Source organism: Sciurus vulgaris (genome assembly GCF_902686455.1).
Source record: "Sciurus vulgaris genome assembly, chromosome: 8".
Taxonomy (NCBI): Eukaryota; Metazoa; Chordata; class Mammalia; order Rodentia; family Sciuridae; genus Sciurus; species Sciurus vulgaris.
Genome location: NC_136468.1, coordinates 146,461,563 through 146,484,616, shown reverse-complemented (window position 1 = coordinate 146,484,616; position 23,054 = coordinate 146,461,563). Strand labels below are relative to the sequence as shown.

The 23,054-nt window shown below is 41.9% G+C and overlaps 2 pseudogenes across 2 annotated transcripts; both read right to left on the bottom strand.

The window, feature by feature from the left end:
* Positions 1-1,200: 1,200 nt before the first annotated feature.
* Positions 1,201-3,187, bottom strand: LOC306668919 (small ubiquitin-related modifier 2-like; annotated as a pseudogene). Its single transcript has 2 exons — positions 3,112-3,187; positions 1,201-1,742 (listed from the first exon to the last, which is right to left on the bottom strand). The product of its transcript is annotated as a small ubiquitin-related modifier 2-like (transcript).
* Positions 3,188-13,674: 10,487 nt separating this feature from the next.
* Positions 13,675-18,103, bottom strand: LOC306667184 (small ribosomal subunit protein eS6-like; annotated as a pseudogene). The gene is made up of 3 exons (XR_013766746.1): positions 17,695-18,103; positions 16,774-17,329; positions 13,675-14,337 (listed from the first exon to the last, which is right to left on the bottom strand). The product of XR_013766746.1 is annotated as a small ribosomal subunit protein eS6-like (transcript).
* Positions 18,104-23,054: the final 4,951 nt, after the last annotated feature.

Below are 23,054 nucleotides of genomic sequence, written 5' to 3'. Positions count from 1 at the left end.
CTGTTTATTGTACTGCAAGTGAGTGAGGAAGAGCATAGGGTTCATGAAGTTTGGCTGCTGTCTTTCCATAAACACTTCACAGGATCTGATGCTGGGATGAAAAACCTGAGCTGGGCAGTAATTCCAGTCAGTCAGGAGGCTGAGGCAGGAAGAGCCCAAGTTTGGGGTCAGCCTGAGCTAGTCCGTGTCTCAAAACAAAAAAATTCAAAAGGGCTGGGGATATAGTGCAGTGGTAAAGCATACCTAGGTTCAATCCCCAGTACCAGAAAAAGAGAAAGAGAGAGAGAGAGAGAGAGAGAGAGAGAGAGAGAGAGAGAGAGAGAGAGAGAGAGAGAGAGAGAACTGGAAAGGAGCAATCCCTCATTTATCTATTCTAAAAATATTCATTGTGGCTGTTGCTGCCCCAGGCTTTGGAGATAGAGCAACTACCAAAACAAGACAAAAACTCCTGTCCTCATAAAGTTTAGATTCTAGAGAGTCTAAAACTCCAAACTGAAGTATTTGAGTTTTTTTTTTGTTTGTTTTTGCAGTGATAAGGATTGAGCCCACAGCCTCAGGAATGCTAGGCAAATGCTCTACCTCAGAGTTACATCCCAGGGCTGTGTTTTGTTTTTATAGAGAAAACTTCAGACATACCCAGAAACAGAAAGAACAGCACCCAACACTCAATTTCAACACTCAACTGATAACCGATCTTATTTTATCTACATCTCTACCCATTTGTCTGCCTTTTGTATTATTTTGAAGTAAATTTCAAATATCCTATTCCAAAGAGTTTCTTTTTGTAAGATTAAATGAAGTATAATTTTTCTTTTCATTTTAAACAAGAAGTTTATTTAAACAACAAGATACTTGACTTGAAGGGAAAACTATCTAGGAATCTTTTTTATTCTTTTAGGAGTAATTTACCCCTACTTAAAGACAGATTGCCCTACATGTAACAGCTACATACAAAAAAGTTATAAAATTGTCCTTGGTTTTACAATGATAAATGAAAAACATTAAAATTCTCCAATCGAACAAGGTATGCAAGGATTTTTATGTTGTTCAGGTTTTTTTGTTGTTGTTGTTAAAACAGTGAGCGCAAAATAACTTACTGGAATATAAAGATAAGAGCTGAATGGGCATGCCACTAATGAAGAAAGGGGATAATTTCACAGAACCAGCATTTTTCCCCATCCCATCTCCATTTGATGTCAATCAAAACATATAATTGGCCATTTAGTTAAAAAAAATATCATGTGTTTGTGCACATACACCAGTTACTTTATGTACAACAAAGGAATGGGGAAGGGGAAAATGAAAGAATAGAGAAAACTATACTGTAGTAGTCAGGATGTGGTGGAACCAAATTGCAGTTTTCTAATTAAGAATGTATTCTTGGTCTGTAGGAACAGAGATCTGAAGTAAAGTAGCAGGTTCCCTTTTTAGTAGACACCTCCTGTCTGCTGCTGGAACACATCCATTGTATCTTCATCCTCCATTTCCAACTGTGCAGGTGTCTGTTTCATTAATCGGCTGCCCATCAAATCGTAATCTGATCTGCTTCATTGACAAACCCTGTCGTTCCCAATAGGCTTTCATGAGTTCACTAAGTGGTGTCTGCCTCTTCATCTTACACTGCACTGCAGAAGCATCCTGCCCCGCCACCTTCAAGTTAATATGATCATTGTCCTCAGTCTTAACTCCTTCCTTGGGCTTTTCGTGGGCCACGGCAAATGCCAGAGTCTCCTCAGCTGCCACTTCACAAAAGAGGCACCAGGTCCGCACTGAACGAGCATGCCATGAAGTATAATTTATATATAATAAAATTCATTCTTTTTGATGTACAGTTGCATGAGTTTTGATAAATATATAGCTACGTATGTGATCACATACCCAAAATGGACAGTTCCTAGTGTGCGTTTCCTAAGGGCTCTTCTAGTTCATTGATCTTTTCTTCTCTAATGCCTAATCCACCATTAATCCTATCCAAACTAGAAGTTATACTTGGATCTTTTTTATGTTTTCTATACCTCCACTTAACCTTGCTAATATGTGAAACAGTAATTAATAACTAAAAGTAATTAACACTAAAAATGTCCTTCTCTGCTAATTTTAATATCTGTGTGCTTTTGATTAATCTATTTTTCTTTTTCTTTTTTTTTTGCAGGGTGAGTACTGGGGGTTGAATTCAGGGGCACTCAACTACTGAGCCACATCCCCAGCCTTATTTTGTATTTTATTTAGAGATAGGGTCTCACTGAGTTGCTTAGCACCTCACCATTGCTGAGGCTGGCTTTGAACTCTCGATCCTCCTGCCTCAGCCTCCCAGCTGCTGGGATCACATGCGCGCTCCACCGCACTCGGCTTATTTTTCTCTTGATAAAATGCCTGGTTATTATTGATTATATGTCAGACATTGGAATCCGTGAATTTTCCTTTTCAGGTACTTCCTCTCTCTTTTTTCTTTTCTCCTCTTCATGCTTTCCTTTTCTTTCTCCCTCTTCCTTTCTTCTCTTGAATTTTGGAATGCCGAAACATATTCTGCTTTTGGTTTTGTTTTGGGTACTGGGAATTGAACCCAGGGGCACTTTACCACTGAGCTACCTCCCCAGTTCCCAGTTGTGGTTTCTGTTTTTTTGTTTTGTTTTTTGGGGAGTACCACTTAACCACAGAGCCACAACCCCAGTCCTCTTTGTTTCTTGAAACAAGGTCTTGCTAATATGCCAAGTCTGGCCTCAAACTAGAGATGCTTCAGCCTCAGCCTCCCAAAAATAGCTGGCAATGGGAGGATGCAGGGGCACATCCTGTAATCCCAGGCTTGGGAGGCTGAGGCAGGAGGATTGCAAGTCCAAGTAACTGGTGTCACAGGTGTGCACCACCACCTGGTGCATCTTGTTTTAAGTGCAAACAAAACAGTGCCAAATCTAGAGCTCATGTTTCCCACTACTGAGGTGAGACGGATGTCCCATGAATCATCAGGTTTTCCAGGCTGGCTGGTGTACAAGCACTCTTCTTTGCTGCGTGTGAGCATCATGCACGTGTACCTCTACCCTTTTCAGACTTTATTCTGGCTGGGGTCACTGCCTTCCCTTGAAGGGGTCAGTCAGTCTTCAGCTGACTGCAGACCTCTGGACTTATGCCAGTACAGGTGTCTCCTCTCCAGAGTGTCAAGCCCTTGGTCCTCCCGGACTCTCAGCCCCATCTTTCAATTCAGGGCCTCCGTCAGACTCCACCTGGAATCCCCCCATCATGCACTGTGGCCTGGAAACTCTCAAGACAGGAAGCTGGGGCAGTTGTAGAGCTAAATCCATGTGTTTCCTGTCTCTCAGGGATCACCGTCCTTCATTGACTAATGTCCATGTCTGTTGGGGGAGTTGTTTCCAGTAAGAAAGTAAATCCAGTCCCTGATACTACATCGTGGTCAGCATAAAGCATCTGCAGTTCATCCATGCTCTTGTCTATATCAGCCATTCATTCCTTTTTTCTTTTCTTTTTTAAAATTTTTTAACTTTATTTGTTCTAATAAAGTTGTATATGACAGTAGAATGCATTTATACATTTTGACAGATCATATATAAATGGAGCGTAATCTCTCATTTTTCTGACGTTACATATTGCAGGATCACATTGGTCATGCAGTCATACACGTACTTAAGGTAATAATATGTTTCACTCTATCCTTCCTTCCCCCATGGCTCTTCCCCTCCTTCACTCCCCTCTACCTAATATAAAGTGCCTTTATTCTTCCCTATCCTACCCCTTATTGTGAATTAGCTTTCGCCATATCAGAGAAAACATTTGGCCGTTGGTTTTGTGAGTTTGGCTTATTCACTTAGCATGATATTCTCTAACTCCATCCATTTACCAGCAGATGCCAGAATTTCATTCTTCTTTAAAGCTGAGTAATATTCCATCATGAATATATACCATATTTTCTTTATCCATTCATCTGTTGAAGGGCCCCTAAGTTGGTTCCCTAGTTAGCTAATGTGAATTAACTGCTGTGAACATTGATGTGGCTGTCACCGTAGTATGTTGATTTTAAGTCTTTTGGGTATAAACCAAGGAGTGGGATAGCTGGGTCAAATGTTGGTTCCATCCAAGTTTTCTTTTCTTCTCTTTTTTTCCTGAGCACAGTTTCGTAACGTGAGTATGTCACAGTTTGCATATCCATTAGCCAGTTGAGGGGCATTTGGGTTTTTTCAAGTTTGGGTTGATTTTTAATAAAGTTGCTATAAATATTTGTTAGAGTTTCTAAATTAAAAAAAAGATTTTAGGGCTGGGGTTGTAGCTCAGTGGTAGAGCACTTGCCTAGCATGGGTGAGGCACTGGGTTCAATCCTCAGCACCACATAAAAAAATACATAAATAAGTTATCAAGTCCATCTACAATTAAAAGTAGTTTTAAAAAGATTTTATATAAAAATCTAGACATTCTTTTTTGCTGTTGTTGTTACTGGGAACTGAATCCAGAGGCACTCTTCTACTGAGCCACATCACCAGACCTTTTTATTGCTAAGTTGCTTACCTTTCTAAATTATTAAGGCTGGACTTAAACTAGCAATCCTCCTGCCCCAGTCTCCTGAGTCGCTGGGATTACAGGAAAGTACCAATGTGCCCAGTTTCCCCCTTCCTTCCTTCCTCCCTCCCTCTCTCCCTCCCTCCCTCCCTTCCTTCCTTCCTTCCTCCCTCCCTCCCTCTCTCGCTTCCTTCCTTCCATCCTTCCTTTCTTCTTCAGTGCTGGGATTGAACCCAAGGCCTCACAAGCTGAGGCAAGGACCTTACCACTGAGCTATATTTCTGGCCCCCCATCTGTTCTTATAAGGTGCTCCACTTAGGGACAACTAGCCCCATGACTTGAGCAATTGCAGAGAGACACAAGTAGCACACATAGCAGTATGCAGCTGTCCAGGCATGGCCGTGCACACCTGTCACCCCAGCAATTTGGGAAGCTGAGGTAGAAAGATTACAAATTCAAGGCCAGCCTCTGCAACTTAGTAAGACCCTGTCTCAAAAAAAAAAAAAAAAAAAGTCACGTAGCAATATGTGCTGGTGCTCTTCTGTAGACCACATAGTGTGCATTAACTCTTCATGACAACCTTATATGGAAGGAGTGTAATTATTCCTGTTGGACAGCGCAGATGTGCACTGACTTACAGTGGCGTTAGGCCCCAGGAAACACCTCATAAATCAAAAATATCTTTAGGTCAAAAATGCATTTAATACACCTAATCTGCCAATCATCACGGCTTAGCAACACAGCACACTGTAGCGTGTCGGCTGTTTCTCACTGGAAGCGTACGTACTGCTTTCCCACCACCATAGAGTCAAAAAATTCAAAGTCCAACCATAGTTAGCGGGGGACTGCCTGTACTCTTAAAGCAAAATTCCCCCTACTTATTATTTTTTAAAATTTTTTGTGTTTTTTGTTCTGGGGTTGAACCCAAGGTGCTTTACCACTGAGCTACATCCCCAGGCCTTTTTACTTTGAGTCAGGTTCTCACTAATTTGTTTGATGTTCTCACTAAACTGCTGAGGCTGTCCTCAAACTTGAGATCTCCTGCCCCAGCTCCCTGAGTTGCTAGGATTACAGATGTGTGCCAGTGCACACTGGGTTTGATTCTCCAACTTTTAACATACCCATAAACCACATTCTTGGGATCTTATTAAAATGTAGATTCTGACTGATCGCTAGTAGTGCAGGCCTGTAATCACAGCCACTAGGGAGGCTGAGGAAGAAGGATCATATTTTCGAGGCTGGCCTGGGCAATTTAGCAAGACCCTAGCTTCAAAAAACAAAAGGCCTGGAGATGTAACCCAGTGGTACAGTGGTAAAGTGTCCCTGAGTTCCATCCCTAGTACCACAAAATACAGATTCTGATTCAGAAGATTCTAGGAGATAGATGCCCAAGACCCTATAATTCTATAAACTCCCAGACAATGCTGCAGTCCAAGGCATAACTAGGTAAAGGCACACACCCAAGATCACCCAGCTACAAGTAGCTATATTAACTTATACATGGTAAAAAATATCTAAGGCCAATTCTCAAAAAAAGTACACCTGTCTAAGGCAAAGTTAAAATTCTAGAGACTTTCGACTTTCTGGGAATGTAACTCAGTGGTAGAGCACTTGCCCAATATATATAAGGCCCTGGATTCAATCCCTAGTACTGCCAAAAAAAAAAAAAAAAAAAATTTCCAGGGACTTTTCCTTCATTTTCTTCTCTCAAATGTCTTTGCTCAAAATAGTCCCAAAGATCATAACAAGCAATTTATGTTCAGATAACAGCAGCACTTTTCAGATCACCCACAAACTGGAATCATCCCAAATGCCCCACTCTAGGTAAATAGTTGAGTAATCTCTGGTCTCCCATATCATGTAACACTATGTGGCTATTAAACTGACAATTGTGGGAATGGAAATGGATACCTGTAAACAGATATATGAAATCACACGTGGGCCAGGTGCAGTGGCACATGATGGTAATCCCAGTGACTCTGTAGGCTAAAGCAGAAGGATCACAAGTTCAAGGTCAATCTCAGGAATTTAGCAAGGCTCTAAGCAATTTAGCAAGACCCTGCCTCAAAAATAAAAACTAAAAAGGAGATGTGGGTGCTGGGGTTGTGGCTCAGTGGTAGAGCACTTGCCTAGCACATGTGAGGAACTGGGTTCCCTCCTCAGCACAACATAAAAACAAACAAATAAGTTATAAAAATTTTTTTAAGAAAAGAGCTCAAATGTGGCTTAGTGCTTATGCACCCCTGGGCCCTGGGTTCAGTCCCCAGTACATACATACACACACACACACACACACACACACACACACACACACACACACAATCACATTTGGTTAAAGAAAAAGTAGGACTAAAATTATGATAATTCATGTGCCCTGAAATTCATGTGCCTGGGTAAATTTAGTGCAACAGAATTGGCCTAGTACATAAATTGGTAACATTTTTTTGGAAAGTTACCAGATATTTAGTGAAAATGTAAAACCCTCACCTTACTATGTTCACAGGTTTATAAATTAAATAATAGATATTGTGTTTTTCTCCATCTCTTTTTTTTTTTTTTTTTTTTTTTTTTTGGCTTTTGACCATATTCCTGGCTCATAACTCCCTCCCCAGGGCAGGTTATAGAAACTAATCTTCGGCCTTTCTGACTTGGAACTGCTTGTAAATAAATTCCCTGACCTGCCTTGTCCAACAGTAGGTCCTAAGACCCCCTTCATTCCAGAGGGGTCCTGCCTTATGCCCCGGAGGAAGGAAGCTCCGTGGAGAGCCAAGGATCTGAATCGGCAGGCTTTGCTGGGTTTTCCCACCCAGGCTATCAGCAATCGTGCCTATGCAATGCAGTCTCCTTAAAAGAACCAAAAAGAAGTGGTGGTGCACGTCTGTAATCCCAGTGACTTGGGAGGCTGAGACAGGAGGATCACAAGTTCACAGCCAGCCTCAGCAACTTATAGAGTTCCTAAGCAACTTAGTGAGGCCCTGTCTCAAAAAATAAAAAGGCTGGGATGTGGCTCAGCAAGAGTCCCTGGGTTCAATTCCTGTTACAAAAAAAAAAAAAAAAAGACAAGGTTTAGAGAGCTTTCAGGTAGCTGAATACATTGAAGGTTCCTGGAGTGTGATGCCCCCAAAGAAGATGTGGAAGCTCATGTCCCTTCTCCCATACCTTGCCTTATTCATCTGTTTCCTTTGTAATATCCGTAATCATGAACCAGTAAATATCAGTAAATGTTTCCGAGTTCTGTGAGTCACTTAAATTAATCGAACCCAAGAAGGGGACTAGGAAAACCTTGATTTCACAGGAAAAACACAGGATTTATGATTGACATATAAGGTGGCAGTCTTAGGGATTAAGCCCTCAATCTGTAGGATCTATGCTCCCTCCAGGTAGACAGTGAATTAATGCTGAATGGGATTTGAGGAAGCCCAGCAGGTGTCAAAATGGCCACAGAAATGATAGCTTCCTTGCTGGTAACAAGCAAACCCCACACCTCTCGGAGTGGCAGAGGTGAGCTGGATTGAGTGCACGGCAGGAAAAACTTGAGTGTGGGTTGGGTTTTCCTTCTATACCTTCAGAGCTATTTCTATTAAATGTCATGCAATTAAGGTTTATTGTTCAAGTATGAGAATGTCCTTTATGCAGTTATTTGTGTTACTTAGCTTGGGTGTGGGGGGGTTATGGGAGGGTAACTAAATTCCACATTGGTGACAGGCTATGTGACAGAGTAGGGGCTTGGCCCAGTCAGTCAGACCTGAGCTCAAATCTCAGCTCTATAGCTACTAAACAGATGGAGGCAGGTGGATCACTTGAGCCCAAGAGTTCAAGGCTAACCTGAGCAATATAATGAGACCCTGTCTCAAAAAAATAAATAAATAAATAAATAAAATCTCAGTCCCACCACTCACTAGATGGGTAAACCTGTACCTCATTTACCTTCTCTGTAAAGAGTGTAAATTCTTGCTGGGCATGGTGGTGCACATCTGAAATCCCAGTGACTCCAGAGGCTGATGCAGAAGGATCACAAGTTCAAGGCCAGCCTGGGCAATTTACAAGAGTCTCAATAATTTAGCGAGACTGTATCTTAAAATTAAAAATAAAAAGGACTGGGATGTAGCTCAATGATAAAGCATCCCTGGGTTCAATCCCCAGTGTCTAAATAAATAAATAAATAAAATTAGCAATAAACAGAACTGGGGATATAGTCCCAGCATTAAACAGTATTGGCTTTACATATTCATGTTTTCTTTAAAATAAATATTTTGGGGCTGGGGATGTAGCTCAGTTGGTAGAGTGCTTGCCTTGCATGCGCAAGGCCCAGGGTTCAATCCCCAGCACCACAAAAAAAAATAATAATAATAATAAATAAATAAATAAATAAATATTTTGTTTAGGTATATTTTAAAATATACCTAAAAGTCTGCAAAGATAGTACAGCGTTCCCATCTACACTTCGCCCAGCTTCCCATAATATTGATGATTTACATAACCACGGCACATTGATCAACATCAAAACTACTTTCCCAGGAAATGGGCTGAAGATATTTGCTTTCCACTTAATTTAACATTTTGTTGTTATTGTTGTTATCATCTTATTTAAGCTAGAACTCTCAGAGAATCAGCTAAATTTAAGTATACACATTTGTGTTTTGAAGTTAACTGGACTTAAACATTCTAATATTGTTATTATTATTTGTTGGATAAGTCATTGTTTTTGAAATGATATTCTAGCATGAACTCTGTATGGGTCGGGGGCTGGGTTTTGTTTCTTAAATCACAAAGTTTAACTTGCTTTTTTTTTTTTTTTGTGGGGGAGTGGGTTATCAGGGATTGAACTCAGGGGCATTCAACCACTGAGCCACATCCCTGGCATTTTAAATAACAAAGTGATCTGTTTTCCCTTGAGACTTCCTTCTCCTATGTAGGTATTTGAGCTGTTATAAGAGAAATTTATTGATATAAACCTTAGGAGAATTCTAATTAAATATATTTCTAAAAGTATTTTTTAAAAAATTCATGCCAATAGATTATTATAAACTAAACATCAGTCTTTGCTCAGATTTTGCTCAGTTTCTCCACTAACATCCTCCTCTGTCCCAGGATTCAATCTGTGTGCCCCCACTGCATTTAGGTACTCTGTCTCTTTGGTCCTCTCTGGTCTATCAGAGAGTATCTCAGCCTTGCTTTGTTTTTCATGACCGTGACACTTTTAAAGATATTTGCATATTTTTAAGATAACAGCTTTAGTAAGATATCATTTATGTACCATAAAGTTCACCCCTTGTCTTGGAAGCCATGACTCAGTGGTTTTTGGTATATTCACAGGCTGAACCACCGTTCCTCTACCTAATTCTACGATGTTTTTATCACTCCTTCAAACAAATCTAGACACGTGAACAGTACTACCCTTCCGCCAGCCTGGCAGCACTACTCTTTCTGTCTCTAAGGATCTGCCTATTCCAGGCATTTCATAGTAAACAGAATTTCACCATACATGGCTTTGTGTGACTGCTTCTTTCTTTTCTTTAGTGTATATCACAGGGTTGATCTACACCATAGCATGTTTCAGGACCTTATTCCTTTTATCACTGATCACTGAATAATATTCCATTCCACTTTCTAATCTATTCATCAGTGGATGGAAACTTGGGTTGTTTCCACTGTTTGGCTATTATGTGCAGTACTGCTGTGAATATTCGTGCACGAGTTTTTGTGTGGCCCTGTGTTCTCATTTGTCTTGGGTATACATCTAAGAATGGAATTACTGAGTCATACAGCAACTCCGAGTTTGACATTTTAAGGAATTGTCACACTATTCCAGAGTGGAGACACCATCTTACGTCCTTACCGACAACACGAAGTTTCCATTTCTCCACATCCTCACCAACACTGGTTATTGTTATTATCTGTGTTTTCAATTTAACCCCCCTTGAGGTTTCATGTGAAATTGGTAACACGTTGTGTTTTTTTTTTTTTTTTTTTTTTCTTTTACTCTTTTGGTACCAGGGATTAAACTCAGAGGCACTTAGCCACTAAGCCATATCCCCATACCTTTTTAGGTTTTATTTTTGAGACAAGGTCTCAATAAATTACCTAGGACCTCACTAAATTGCTGAGGTTGGCTTTCAGCTTGCAATCCCAACCTCCCAAGTCACTGGGATTACAGGTGTTTGGTACCACATGCAGCTACAGATACTTTTTTTTTTTTTTTTTTTTTTTTTTTTTGTACTTTGGATTGGACTCAGGAGCATTCAACCACTGAGCCTCATCCCTGACCCTATTTTATATTTTTTACTTAGAGATAGGGTCTCACTGAGTTGCCTAGCATCTCACATTGCTGAGGCTGGCTTTGAACTCTCGATCCTCCTGCCTCGGCCTCCTGAGCCACTGGGATTAAAGGCGTGTGTCACTGCGCCCAGCTAGAAACACTTATTTCCTTTGTAATCTTTAAGCATTTTATGGGGAGGCACTTTAATAAGTATTTTGCTCTTCATTTTTCATGCCATTTATTCATGACAACATGAATTCATGATTTCCTCTTAGTAGATGATTTAAAATCCAATACTATAACTATGGGTTTTATTCTTTCCTTTTTTTTTTTTTTTTGGTATCAGAAATTGAACCCTGGGACAATTAACCACTGAGTCACATATTTTATTTAGAGGCAGGGTCTCACTGAGTTGCTTAGGGCCTCACTAAATTGCTGAGGCTGGCTTTGAACTTGTGCTCATCCTGCCTCAGCTTCCCAAGTCCCTGGGATTAGAGGGGTGCACCACCACATCCTGCTTGTTTTATATTTGGGGAGACCCAGTCTCCTTGTATTGCCCAGGCTGGTCTTGAACTCTGATTCAAGCAATCTTCCTGACAGCCCCCTGATGAAGTAGAACAGGCACATATCATGGTAACCAGCTACTATAACCATGTATCTTAATGCTTAAATTGTCACAGACTTGGCCACTGAGACACAGTCAACGTCTCATCTTGCTTTAAGCATTTCCTTATTCTTTGGCATAGGAGATGTTTTGTCCTGGTGAGTGTCACTACTCTTGGGCTCTCTCAGAGAATGGATCTAGGGAATCTGTTTGTATGTGTACATGGATGTACCTGGGTGTATGTGTGCATGTGTACATACATGCATGTGTGTATGTGCCTATACACATTTATATCTTTATAACTATATAACTATATTTATCCACAGATTTAAAAAACTAAACCAATATCCAATTCGAATTCAGAGGGTTCATTCTGGTTTCCTTCTTGTTCTATACTTGCTACTTTCTCCAAGAGGATTGCAAAAGTTCATTATCCATAGAATATTTACTCATCCAATCACAACTTCTATATTCAATCCATCTTCCATTACCACCGCCATCCTCTCCCCAGTGCAGATGACTTGCTTACCTCAAATGAACATCTCTTTTAATATTTATTTTTGGCAGTACTGGGACTGAACCCAGGACCTTGCATGTCAGGCAAGAACTCTATCACTAAGCTACATCATCAGCAACAAACAAATGGGTTTTTCTTTTATTTTGTTTTGCTTTTTTTTTTTGGTACTAGAGATTGAACCTAGGGGCATTTTGTCACTGAGCTACATCCCTAGCCCTTTTTAATTTTTATTTTGAGACAGGGCCTTGCTATGTTGCTTAGGGCCTCTCCAAGTTGCTAAGGCCGACTTTGAATTTGTAATCCTCCTGTCTCAGCCTTCTGAGTTGCTGGGATTACAGGTGTGCACCACCGTGCCTGGCTCCCCAAAAAAATGTATCTTAAGGTAAGTTATGATGAGAATGATGATCCTTCTTTTGGCTTTGTATCCAAATTTAAAAGTCTTTTTTACTATTCTGAAAATTCCCCCAGCCTCCAATGGCCATTTTCAACCAGATAGGAAATGAAAGAAGTGTTTGAAAAAAGTTTAGAAACTGAATGTCTCCTAATTCATCTCAAAAGCCACTTAAGAACATTTTGAGGGACAAATTTATAACCAGAAACCTTTGCTGTTCTCATCTGCTGTAGACACAAAAATTCCAGTATCCTCCCAAACCCATTATTTTGAAGGAATAATCAAACAGCAGAGAAAAAACACCCAGTACCTTTCTTTATCTTTCTTTTGATGCATTTGAAGAATTAAGTCTAATGGGCCCTCAATTAAGCCACATTTATTATTTTGTATAATAGGAGCTATGGCTAGGAAATTCACAAGAAATGTATTCTAGAGACCAAGTAAGTGTTGGCTGCTTTTTTATGTTTTGGTTTTGGTTTGTTTTTAGGTCTGCAAATATTGTTTCATTCCGCCACCTGCTGGCAACTTCTTGGAATTTCTTTTTCCTCCAACAAAAGGCAAAAGGTTTATTCAATAATTAATAAATATTCTTTTTCCCCTCGCCCAAAAGTTAGCACTCACAGAAAAAAACACAAGATGCTTGGGTGGTGAAAATAATTCAAGTTGATTTGTCCTTAATAAGACAAAACATTTTCTTTCCAAAATTTCAACAATGAGATTATAGAACATGCATACAGAGAAGTGCAGACTATTTGTATATATAGTTTAAGCACTAATTATGAAGTAATTCTGCACAACTATGAGCCAGGTCAGGAATAAAGCATTGTCCCCATGATCTGTCTCCCTCCCTCCCCATAAGGTAGACGCTACTCTGATTTTTGGGATAACCATTTCAGTATGTATTACTTTTAAAACTAGAAAACAGCTAAAGCATTATTATTATTTTTTGAAGGCCAGATCTTATTTGTTACTCTTAAAAATTATTATTTTTGACTGGACTCAGATGTAGAAGTAGGAGCTCTCAGAGAGGACAGACAGACTGTGTCTCTTCACAATCTGTTCCTGGTGTTTTTCTTTGGCTTCTTTCATTCTCTTGGCCAAAAGTTTGGCATATTCTGCAGCTTCTTCCTTATTTTTCTTAGTACGTTATTTCTTCAGAGCTATAAGCCAGCGCTTGTGCTGCAGGACACGTGGAGTAACAAGACGCTCAATCTTGGGTGCTCTGGTTCTGGGGGTTTTGTTTTGTTTAAATTTATTTTATTTATTTATTTATTTATTTATTTATTTATTTATTTATTTATTTATTGCAGTACTGGGGATCGAACTCAGGGCCTTGTGCTTGCCAGGCAAGCACTCTACCAGCTGAGCTATCTGCCCAGCCCTGTTTGAATTTATTTTGATTCGTTGTACACAAATGGGGTGCAAGTGTTTTTTCTCTGGTTGTACACGAAGTAGAGTCGCACCATTTGTGTAATCATACATGTACATAGGGTGATGATGTTTGTCTCATTCTGTTATTTTTCCTTCCCCCCCACCTTCTCCCCACCCTCGGTCCTGGGTTTTTACCTTCCTTGTTTAAGGGTTTTCTGACAATATATTGGCAGACATCATCTTCCTTAGAGAGATTGAAAAGTTTGCAGATTCTACTAGCTCTTTTGGGTCCCAGTTTACAAGGTACAGTAGTATCCATAAGCCCAGAAATATCCTTCTCTCCTTTTTGATAGCCAAGTTGAGAATGCTCAGATTGGCATCCACAATGCCACCTTGAACAGATTTGCACTTTCTCTGTCCAGTTCGCCTTGGTCTGTAACAGGAACGTCACTTACTCAGGGTGAACATGGCCACGGGTCAAGACACCCTGCTTCATGGGGAAACACTGTTTGTCGTTCCTGCCACTGATCTGGACCACATGACCCTTCCATTCTTCATCCAGAGCGTCAGCAGCAACTTCTGTGGCCATATGCTTCTCATAAAAAGTACGAAGTTTGTGTTCATCATCCACTTCAATGTGTTTCTGGCAGTCCGTGGCTGGGAAGGAGATATTCAGCTTCATTTTGGAGCAGCTGATCACCCACAAGGCGTCACAAAAAAGAGCAAGTATTAATTTTTAAAATTAATATAGCCAGGCATGGTGGCACACACCTGTAATCTCATTCAGGAGGCCGAGGCAGGAGAATCCCAAGTCTGAGGCCAGCCTCTGCAACTACATAAGACCCTGTCTCAAAATAAAAAATAAAAAGGGCTGGTGATGGAGCTCAATAGTAGAGTAACTCTGGGTTAAATTGCCAGCATTGCAAAAATAAATAAGTCAAACTAAAATGAACAATATAAAATGTAGTATGACAATTTAATTTGGAAATTTATCTGGTTATTCCTGCATTTAACAAATATATATTGAGCTCAACATCATTAGTTATCAGTTATTAGTTATATTAGTTATTAGGGAAGTGCTAATTCATAGTGAATTGCTACTTCACACCTACTAGGATGTCTAAAGTTAAAAAGATAAAAATATCAAATGTCAAAGATGTAGAAAAATTAAAATCCATATATATTATTGATGGGAATGTAAAATAGTACAGCCACTTTGGAAAACAGGCAGTTCTTAAAAACGTGAAACAGAGAGCTACCATATGACCCGTCAATTCCACTCCTAGGTGTAACCCCAAAAGAAACGAAAGCATAGGTTCACGCAAAAACTTGTACCTAAATGCTCGGAGGAGCATTATCCATAATAGCCCCAAAGTAGAAACAACCCAATACCCATCAACTGATGAATGAATAAACACAAAATGGTATACCATAAAACAGAAGATTATTCAGCTATACAATAAAATAATGTACTAACACCACAATGTGGAAAAACCTTGGAAACATGCTAAATAAAAGACACTAATCACAAACAAACGCCATATACTATATGATTCAATTTCTATGAAAGGTCCAGATTAGCTAGATTCATGGATGCATAAAGCAGAATGTTCAGAGGCAGGGGCTTGAGGAAGGAAAGAGAGGAACTGCTAACGGGTGTGAGGTTTCACTTCCCAGCCTCCAAGCACACGCTACCACTGAGCTACATCCTCTGTCTTGTTTTCTTTGTGGTTTTATAACTTACAATTGCATCCCTACCTTACCTAGATTTGTCTTGTTGCCGTTGTTTGGAACTATTATAAATGAAAAATTTATTCTTGTATGCAGTATTACGACTTATCAGGTCCACCTACTATGGCCTGTAACTACAAGTCATTCATTTCCACAGCTGCGACTTTCTGCTGTATGAAAAGTGCACAGATGAGCCCCTCCCACTATCAGTGATAAACATTTGGGTCACTTCCAGTTTGGGATTTAAGGAACAATGCTGCAGGGACATCCCTGTCCTTTTCTCCGTTATCTCATTGGGATGCAGGCTTCTTTCCCTCTTTAACCTCTCAGGTAACACCAAACTGTGTTCATGCTTGAGAGAATCCAAACCTTTGGCTTTTTTGAATTACCTTTGAAAATCATATTTCATTTTGTTGGCAGTTTTAAAACAGTCAAAGCAGGTCTTCCTGAAGGCTGACGGTGGGCTGATTTTCACTGGAAAGAGGAGTGCCACTTGCCGAAAGAAAGCACTTGACAGACTGCAGCCACCTCAAGCCTCGTGGCTCTCCTCTGTGTTTGACAACAGGGCAAACACCACCACCAGGACATTTCCCACACACCTTAATGTGAAAAGCCGTTAACTGCTCACAACGTGCTTTCACAAACACTGCTTCACTTAATCCTCATAACGATCCTGAGAGGCAAATGTGATAAATGTGTATTTTTGAGATGATAAAACTGAACATCAAAGAGGAACAGCCACCCAGATAAGCTGGTGCACTGCAATGCAGCAGCTTATAGTTGAGTTTATTTCTAAAGCGTTTGCTTTGCTACTTCTTAGTTTGGGATTTGGTCACATAACTTGTTTTGGCCATAGGTATCAAAAGCACTTGAATGAGAATACTCACTGTTTTGCTCATCTGTCACTGCAATGAGAATATTCCTCAACTATCCATCAATCCCAAAAAGGGAATGAGAGACACTTGGTACAAAACCACCCATGCCAAGGAACGTTTATTGCTGTATGCACCTCACAATAAGTTACTGTGTGTTTCACAGCAAAAGCTAACCGACACAGTCTGGTACATGTGAACAGACTTTTTCTAAAGAGTTCTTTGGAATGGTATACAGAATGGTACATGAGATTTTCTTATTAATGGTTTCGATTTAGGGTTCAACATCTTGACAAATGAAATCGGTAGATTGTGTTACTGCTACTGCTGCCTGATTTCAGAAAGTCAGTTAAAATTTTTTATGTATACCTGCCACGATCTAACTCTAAATTACTTACAAATCTTTAATCCCAGCTACTCAGGAGGCTAAGGCAGGAGGATCACAAGATTGAGGCCAAAGTCAGCAACTAGTGAGACCCTGTTTCAAAAAAAAAAGAGTCCTAGGCCGAGAGCAATGGCATGTACCAGTGGTCCCGGCTACTCAAGAGGCTGAGGTGGGAGGATCAGTTGAGTCCAGTAGTTCTAGGCCAGCCTGGGCAACAATGAGACCCCGTCTTAAAAAACAAAATACAGGGCAGGGGTTGTGGCTCAGTGGTAAGAGGGCTTGCCTAGCACATGCGAGGCACTGGATTCAATCCTGAGCACCACATAAAAATAAATAAAATGAAAGTATTGTGTGCAACTACAACTAAAAATATTTAAAAATAAATGAACCAAAAACCCCAGATGCATCCCTGGGGCTGCGGTGTAGCTCTGTGGTAGAGCACTTGCCTAGAAAACACAAGGCCCTGGACCCAATCCCCAGCACCAAGAAAGAAAAGAGAAGAAAAAAGAAAGAAGGAAAGGAGAATGGAGGAAAGAAGGCATCCCTGAAGTGTAATTGTACCACAGAAATTAAATGAACGTCTGACGCCAAACCTGCAAGTACTTCTCTGGATAGGGTCAAAACGTGAAGTTGGGTGTGGTGACCGTACAACTGTGATGCCAGCAACTAGGGAGGCTCCGGAACTCAGCGAGACCCCTGTCGTAAAAAAATTAATTAAAAAAGGGACTGGGGATGCAGCTCAGTGGTAGGGTGCCCCTGGGGTAAAGGAGCTGCTTCTCTCTGGAAAGCAGTTTGGTTAACTTAACACATGCCAACACCAGCATTTTGATTGGTAAGGGAAATGGTAAAGAATTACATGGTCTCTTTTTGAGACTTGTGTCTTCCTGCGGTTTAGGATTCTCAGGGAGGTCCTGAAACAATTCTCATCCTAAACCTGGGCCCTTAACTATTTTGATCAAGGCTGTAGCCCCAGCATGCACCATGGTTTCTGGCACTCAGTAAATACTTACTGAAGGGATGGATGCATATTTACTGTACTGTCATTTACCTCTATCACACACCTGCCTGCTCTGTGTCCCAAGGCAGTGGACATGCAGGCAGAGTTTTTCCAGACTTCCTGCTGGGCTCGGCCCTCCAAAGGCAATGGCTGGAGGCTGGAAGGCAAGAGGGGGAGATTCTGGGAGAACTGCTCTCCCTTTCCCTTTGCTTGGTCAGTATCTCCAGGAGCATCTTCCGCTGAGGTGCTTGAGCAGGCTTGGCATCATGATGGCCTCCTCCAAGTGCTTCTGGCCTGAGCTCTGGCTGCACCGCCTTCTCCTACCCCACCAGTACTGCTGTGGGGACTTCCTACTGTTACTCATCCCTGGATCGCCTTCTAGTGTGATCTGAATGTTTGTGTTCCCCAGCATGTTGAAATTCTAAACCCCAAGATAATGGTGTTTTGGAAGGTGAGAGGCAGGACTAGCTACGTTATTTGTTGGGTCCAATACAAAAAAATGTGTGGGACCACACAGGTCACATGCCCCTAAAGCTGCCCCTATAGGAAGCAGTGTACTAAATAATAGGGGTTTTTTAATCCATTGAAGGATTTCCTCTGTGTGTGTGTGTGTGTGTGTGTGTGTGTGTGTGTGTGTGTGTGTGTTGTGTGTGCTTTTTATGAACTACCTACAAAACAATTCATTCTTTGATAGCATGTCCATCCTGGGCCTAGGACATTTCTAAGACCCTACCTCTCAAAGAAAAAATAGCTTAGGGAGATGATGTCTACCCAAATGAGAAAAGCCTTCCTCCGCAGACTGCCTGAGCAACTTCCTTGGGGTACTGAAGAATCACCACTCCTTTTCTTTCAACTTTTTGAAATTCAAAACTCTTGGCCTGGATGGAGGTTTTCTGGCCAAGAACAGAGTAGCTGAAGACTTTCTTAAACAGTTCCCCAACTTCTCCCTATTTTACTAGGTCATCTGGGTGTAAAAATTACTCATTTCCTTCCTTCACAGCTCGTTCAAGAAAACACGTGGAAAGCTGGGGGCGGCAGCTTGCACCTGTAGTCCCTACACTCGGAAAGCTGGGACAAAAGCCTCGCCAGAGTCCAGGAGTCTGAGACCACCCTGGGCAACACAGCAACACCCTGATGGAACACAAAATCAAATAAATCCCCCAAACCCTACATGGCTTCTGGCCACTCTGCCTGCAGTCAAATAACTTTCTTCAGCTCGCACCTGGAGGGCCCCTCCCCTCATCTGGCTCCACTGTTCTTTTAGGACCTGACCTTTATATTCTTTCATGTCATCCTACCATTTAGTCTAGTCTCTAGAGTCATCCTGCACTGCCACGCCTCCCTCCAAGACGCTTTCCAGGCCATTCCTATATAACTACAGGGTCCTTCTTCTATGAACTCTTTCCAGGCATCTTAGGAGTCTCCGGCATTCAAGGTACAGATAGACAAAGTAGATGCTTTCAACTGTTTACGGAATAAAGTTAGTGAACAGTGCAATGGACCTCCAAAGCATTTACAACTTTTGGGACACAAAACCACACAACTCTGTGCAGACTCTTTTCTTTCCAGGGTCTTGGGAAATCTTCCCAGCTTTTACCTGAGTAGGGTGTGTATATTCATTTGGGTTGAGTACTGTTAGGGTAGCTGCTGCAAATATCCACGAGGGACAGCTCTGAGTTCAAGCAAAGAGTTACTGACAGAAGGAGTCTGCCAGCTGCCCCTCTACAAGGCCCAGCAGCCTGCTGGAAAAACTTCTTAAATATATAGTCCTGTACAGTGGAGTAGTGAAGAAATAACCTGTCTGTTTGGTCTTGTGATTCTCATTTTGTGTCTTTGCTATGGTTTTAGTAGTTAGGGACTCTTTTGGGTGGGCCCACTGGGAAGGTCATGCCTGGATGGGCAGGTGGTAATTTTCAAAATGGAGTTACTTTGGTATAAGGACCTAATATTCCAGCCTTTTGTCTTATAATGATAAGGGGTGTTATTCGTTTTGGCTTTTGGAGCTGAACTGGGGCAAAGAAGGGTTTAGGTCAGAACTTGGGGAGGGGGCTATATTGGCTCATTGAGTTGGTTTACAGTCTGATTAGTGAGTGCCTTTACTCAATCTTGTAAAAAAAAAAAATTTCAGGCAATTTACCAGACAAGGTCCTATTAAAAGCAGTATGATGATTGTAAGAAGAGGATCTATTAACAGGCGCATCCAGGGGAGAGTCTGGCCCAGAAGGTTCCAGGGAGATGCCTGCTGCTGTTTCCAGCAGCCTTTCTCGATATTCTCCCGGAGTTCAGCTATTTTTCCTTGGACTATTCCAGATCTGTTGGCAAAATAACAACATTCCTCTCCTAAAAAGACACAAGTGCCTCCTTTCTCTGCTGTTAGTAAGTCAATGGCTCTCCTATTTTGGGGAACTACACTGGCTAAGGAGGTGACTTGGATTTGAAGAGAGTAGGGAATCTGCCACCCGTTCAAAGTCCTCATTCAATTCTTGGGAGAGTTTATAGTAAAGATGGGTGACTGTACCTATTCCAGCCACCCCCGTGCCAGCTGCTGCCAATATGCCTGATTCAATGAGGACTGGGGCAAGGATTGCTCTTTTGTGTCTGGGACACTGAAGTAGAGTCTGGGAGGGGGAAGAAAGGGCCAGTTCAACCTCCCCCTCAGAGTGTATAGTTATACCAGGTGTGAGGAGGACAGGGAGGCAGAAGGTGGGAATAGTGGGTGTCAGGCAGTGAAGAATGGAGCTTCCACAGAGGAAGAAGATGCTACGTTGGCTCTGGAGTGGCTGAGTGACATTGTAAGTTGTATTGCACAGGGAACCATTAGGTAGCAAGGTGGGGTAGGGACATAGGGTGGGGAGGGTGCAGAAAAGTAGGAGACATTGGAATAAAGTGTTCCCCAGGAACTGCAGGAGGAAGAGGTGAAGAGAGGTTAGACTGGAAATCTGTAGAGGAGGGATGGGGCTTGCTATCAATGAGCCGGGGGCAGGAGCAATGCACAGCCAGCAGTCAGAAGTACAGGGTGGGTTAGAATTGTGGAATTGCAAGGTTGTGTTGGGAAATGTGAGCAGAGGATTCTGGGTGTGGGGTTAGTAGTGTTTGTGATGGTTTGAGCTATGTTGCGGATTGGTTGATCAACAGGTTGGATGTAGGCCTTAATAATTTTGATTATTCCTGCTAGATCTCTACCTCGCCCATCTACACGGACCCCAGCCTCGATGACGGAGTCCCAAATTGGGTTTCAAGGGTCAGGGATGGTATATTATACAGGGTTATACTGGTTACTCTTACAGTTTGGAGGGGGATGGAATTTGAGAAAGTAACTTCCTGGGGTACCTGTGGTATGTGATGGCAAGACCAAAAGGGACAATAAGCCTCATCAGGGTCATCTCTGCAAGCTGGCATTTATTTGTGTTTGAAGCACATGTACTTGTGCTGAGAAGCATATTCTCATTCCCAATCAAGAGAGTAGCACCCTGAGAATAAATTCTGCGGCATGGTGATTGCACAGGCTTCAAATTGGAGAACGACAAGTGTGGGGTGGTCCATCCCAGCAGTAGAGTTGAGAAGAGTTGGCATGCCCCAGGTCTTGTGAACCGGGAATGACCAATAATGTTTCGGAGTTTTGGAATGCATAGGAGAGAAAAAGAGAATAAAAGTAAGGGGAAAAAAAAAGAGATATCTCTGGAAAGAAGTTGGAGAGGTGCCTTGTAGGTGGAGGGATAAAATCCATGGCTGAAATTGGTGTGGGACTGCAGAGGAAGAGATAATCCACCTATTGCAGGAGCAGACTGGGTAACAGATCCTTACCAAGTGCCTGGCCAAAGAAATGGGGACTGTCTCAAAATCCCTGGGGGAGGACTGTCTGAGCTGTTGGGAGTCAGTACATGTAAAGGCAAAGATATCCTGTGAGTCAGGTATGGGGATAGAGAAAAAGGCATCTTTAAGATCTGCTATGATGGGTTTTAGCCCTCTGAGAGGAGTCAGGGAGGTCAGTATTGAGGCTGATATGGGAAAGAGGAGGGGTCCTTCAGGGATATGTGGATGGGCATATGGTGAGATACAACAGCTGGATGGGTCAGATCCCAAACTTGAGGATGGACCAAGTGTGGAGGCAGAGGGGGTGAAGGAGGTGGGTTACCCAGGGCCAAAAAGAAGCAATGTAATGTGTACGGATAGGAAAACAGGATTGGCAAGAAGAGGAGGGAGAGAGATCTATAGCTGGCAGGGTGGGCTGTTCCATACTGGGACTTATGAAAGGGAAATAAAAGGTAAGAAAGTCTTGAAGCTTTGGGAGAAGGTGTCTTCCCATTAAGGAAGTGGGGCAATGAGGTATAATGAAAAGGAATGGATAAAAGGAGTCCCCTCAATGCTGCATAATAGAGGGTTTGTTATGTGTGGATTGGAAGTTATTCCCTCTACCCCAACTACAGAGGTTTTGGAAGGCCGAGTTGGTCTCCAAAATTCAGGCAAAGGTGAAAATATTGCTCCTGTACCAAAGAGGAAAGAGACTGGCCTACCTTCAACAGTGGCAGTTACCCTGGGCTCCTGGTGGGTGATGGTCTTCAAAGCAGAGGGTCCTAGGCACCTTCAATCCTCAGAAGCCAACCCTATGAGGCTAGTCAGGGAGGAGGAAGAGGGAAAGTTTGGCCCTTCATCTCATTGGGCAGAGGAACAATCAGTTCCCCAGTGCCTGTCCCTTTTGCATTTAGGGTAAGAACCGGGTCTTGGTCAGAGATTAAGGCACACAGTGGCCCAGTGTCCTTCCTGTTTGCACTTGACAATGTCCAGGAGGTGCCTTGTAGTGCCCTTTGTTGGAAGCTGTACCCTTGGATTTGCCTTGCAAGCCAAAAGTTGAAATTTGTCTTTATCTCTTTTCTCTTTATCTATTTTTTGTTGTCCTTCTCTATAACTAAAAACCTTAAAGCAGCATTAAGAATGGTCGATGAGGGAGTTTGGGGGCCTTCCACTAACTTCAAGTGTTTTCAGAATATCTGGGGCAGACTGGGAGCTAAAATGGGTCATTAGGATGATAGTGCTGTCTGGGAATTGTAGGTCTACTTTAGTACAGTGTTGAAGAGCCTCTGTAAGACCGAAAAGAAAGTGGGCTGGATTCTCATTAGGTTGTGTGTGTCTCATCTGCATGTGCTTGGGTGGCAGCCCAAATCCTGTCTCTCCTCCAGGAGGAAAGTAGAAGAAAGAATGATATAGATATCATGCCATGTCAGATTGTAGGACTGAGTATGGTACTGGAATTCTTTAGTATAGCAATCAGGAACAGTAGAGTAGGAACCTAAATGTTTCTCAATCTGTGAGAGGTCAGGGAAGGAGAACGATGTGAGCACACAGGATGCCCTCAGCTCCAGCTACTTCCTGCAGTGGTAGAAGGGGGCTGCTGAAGCTTTCAGGTGGGGCTCACGAGAGTGCGTA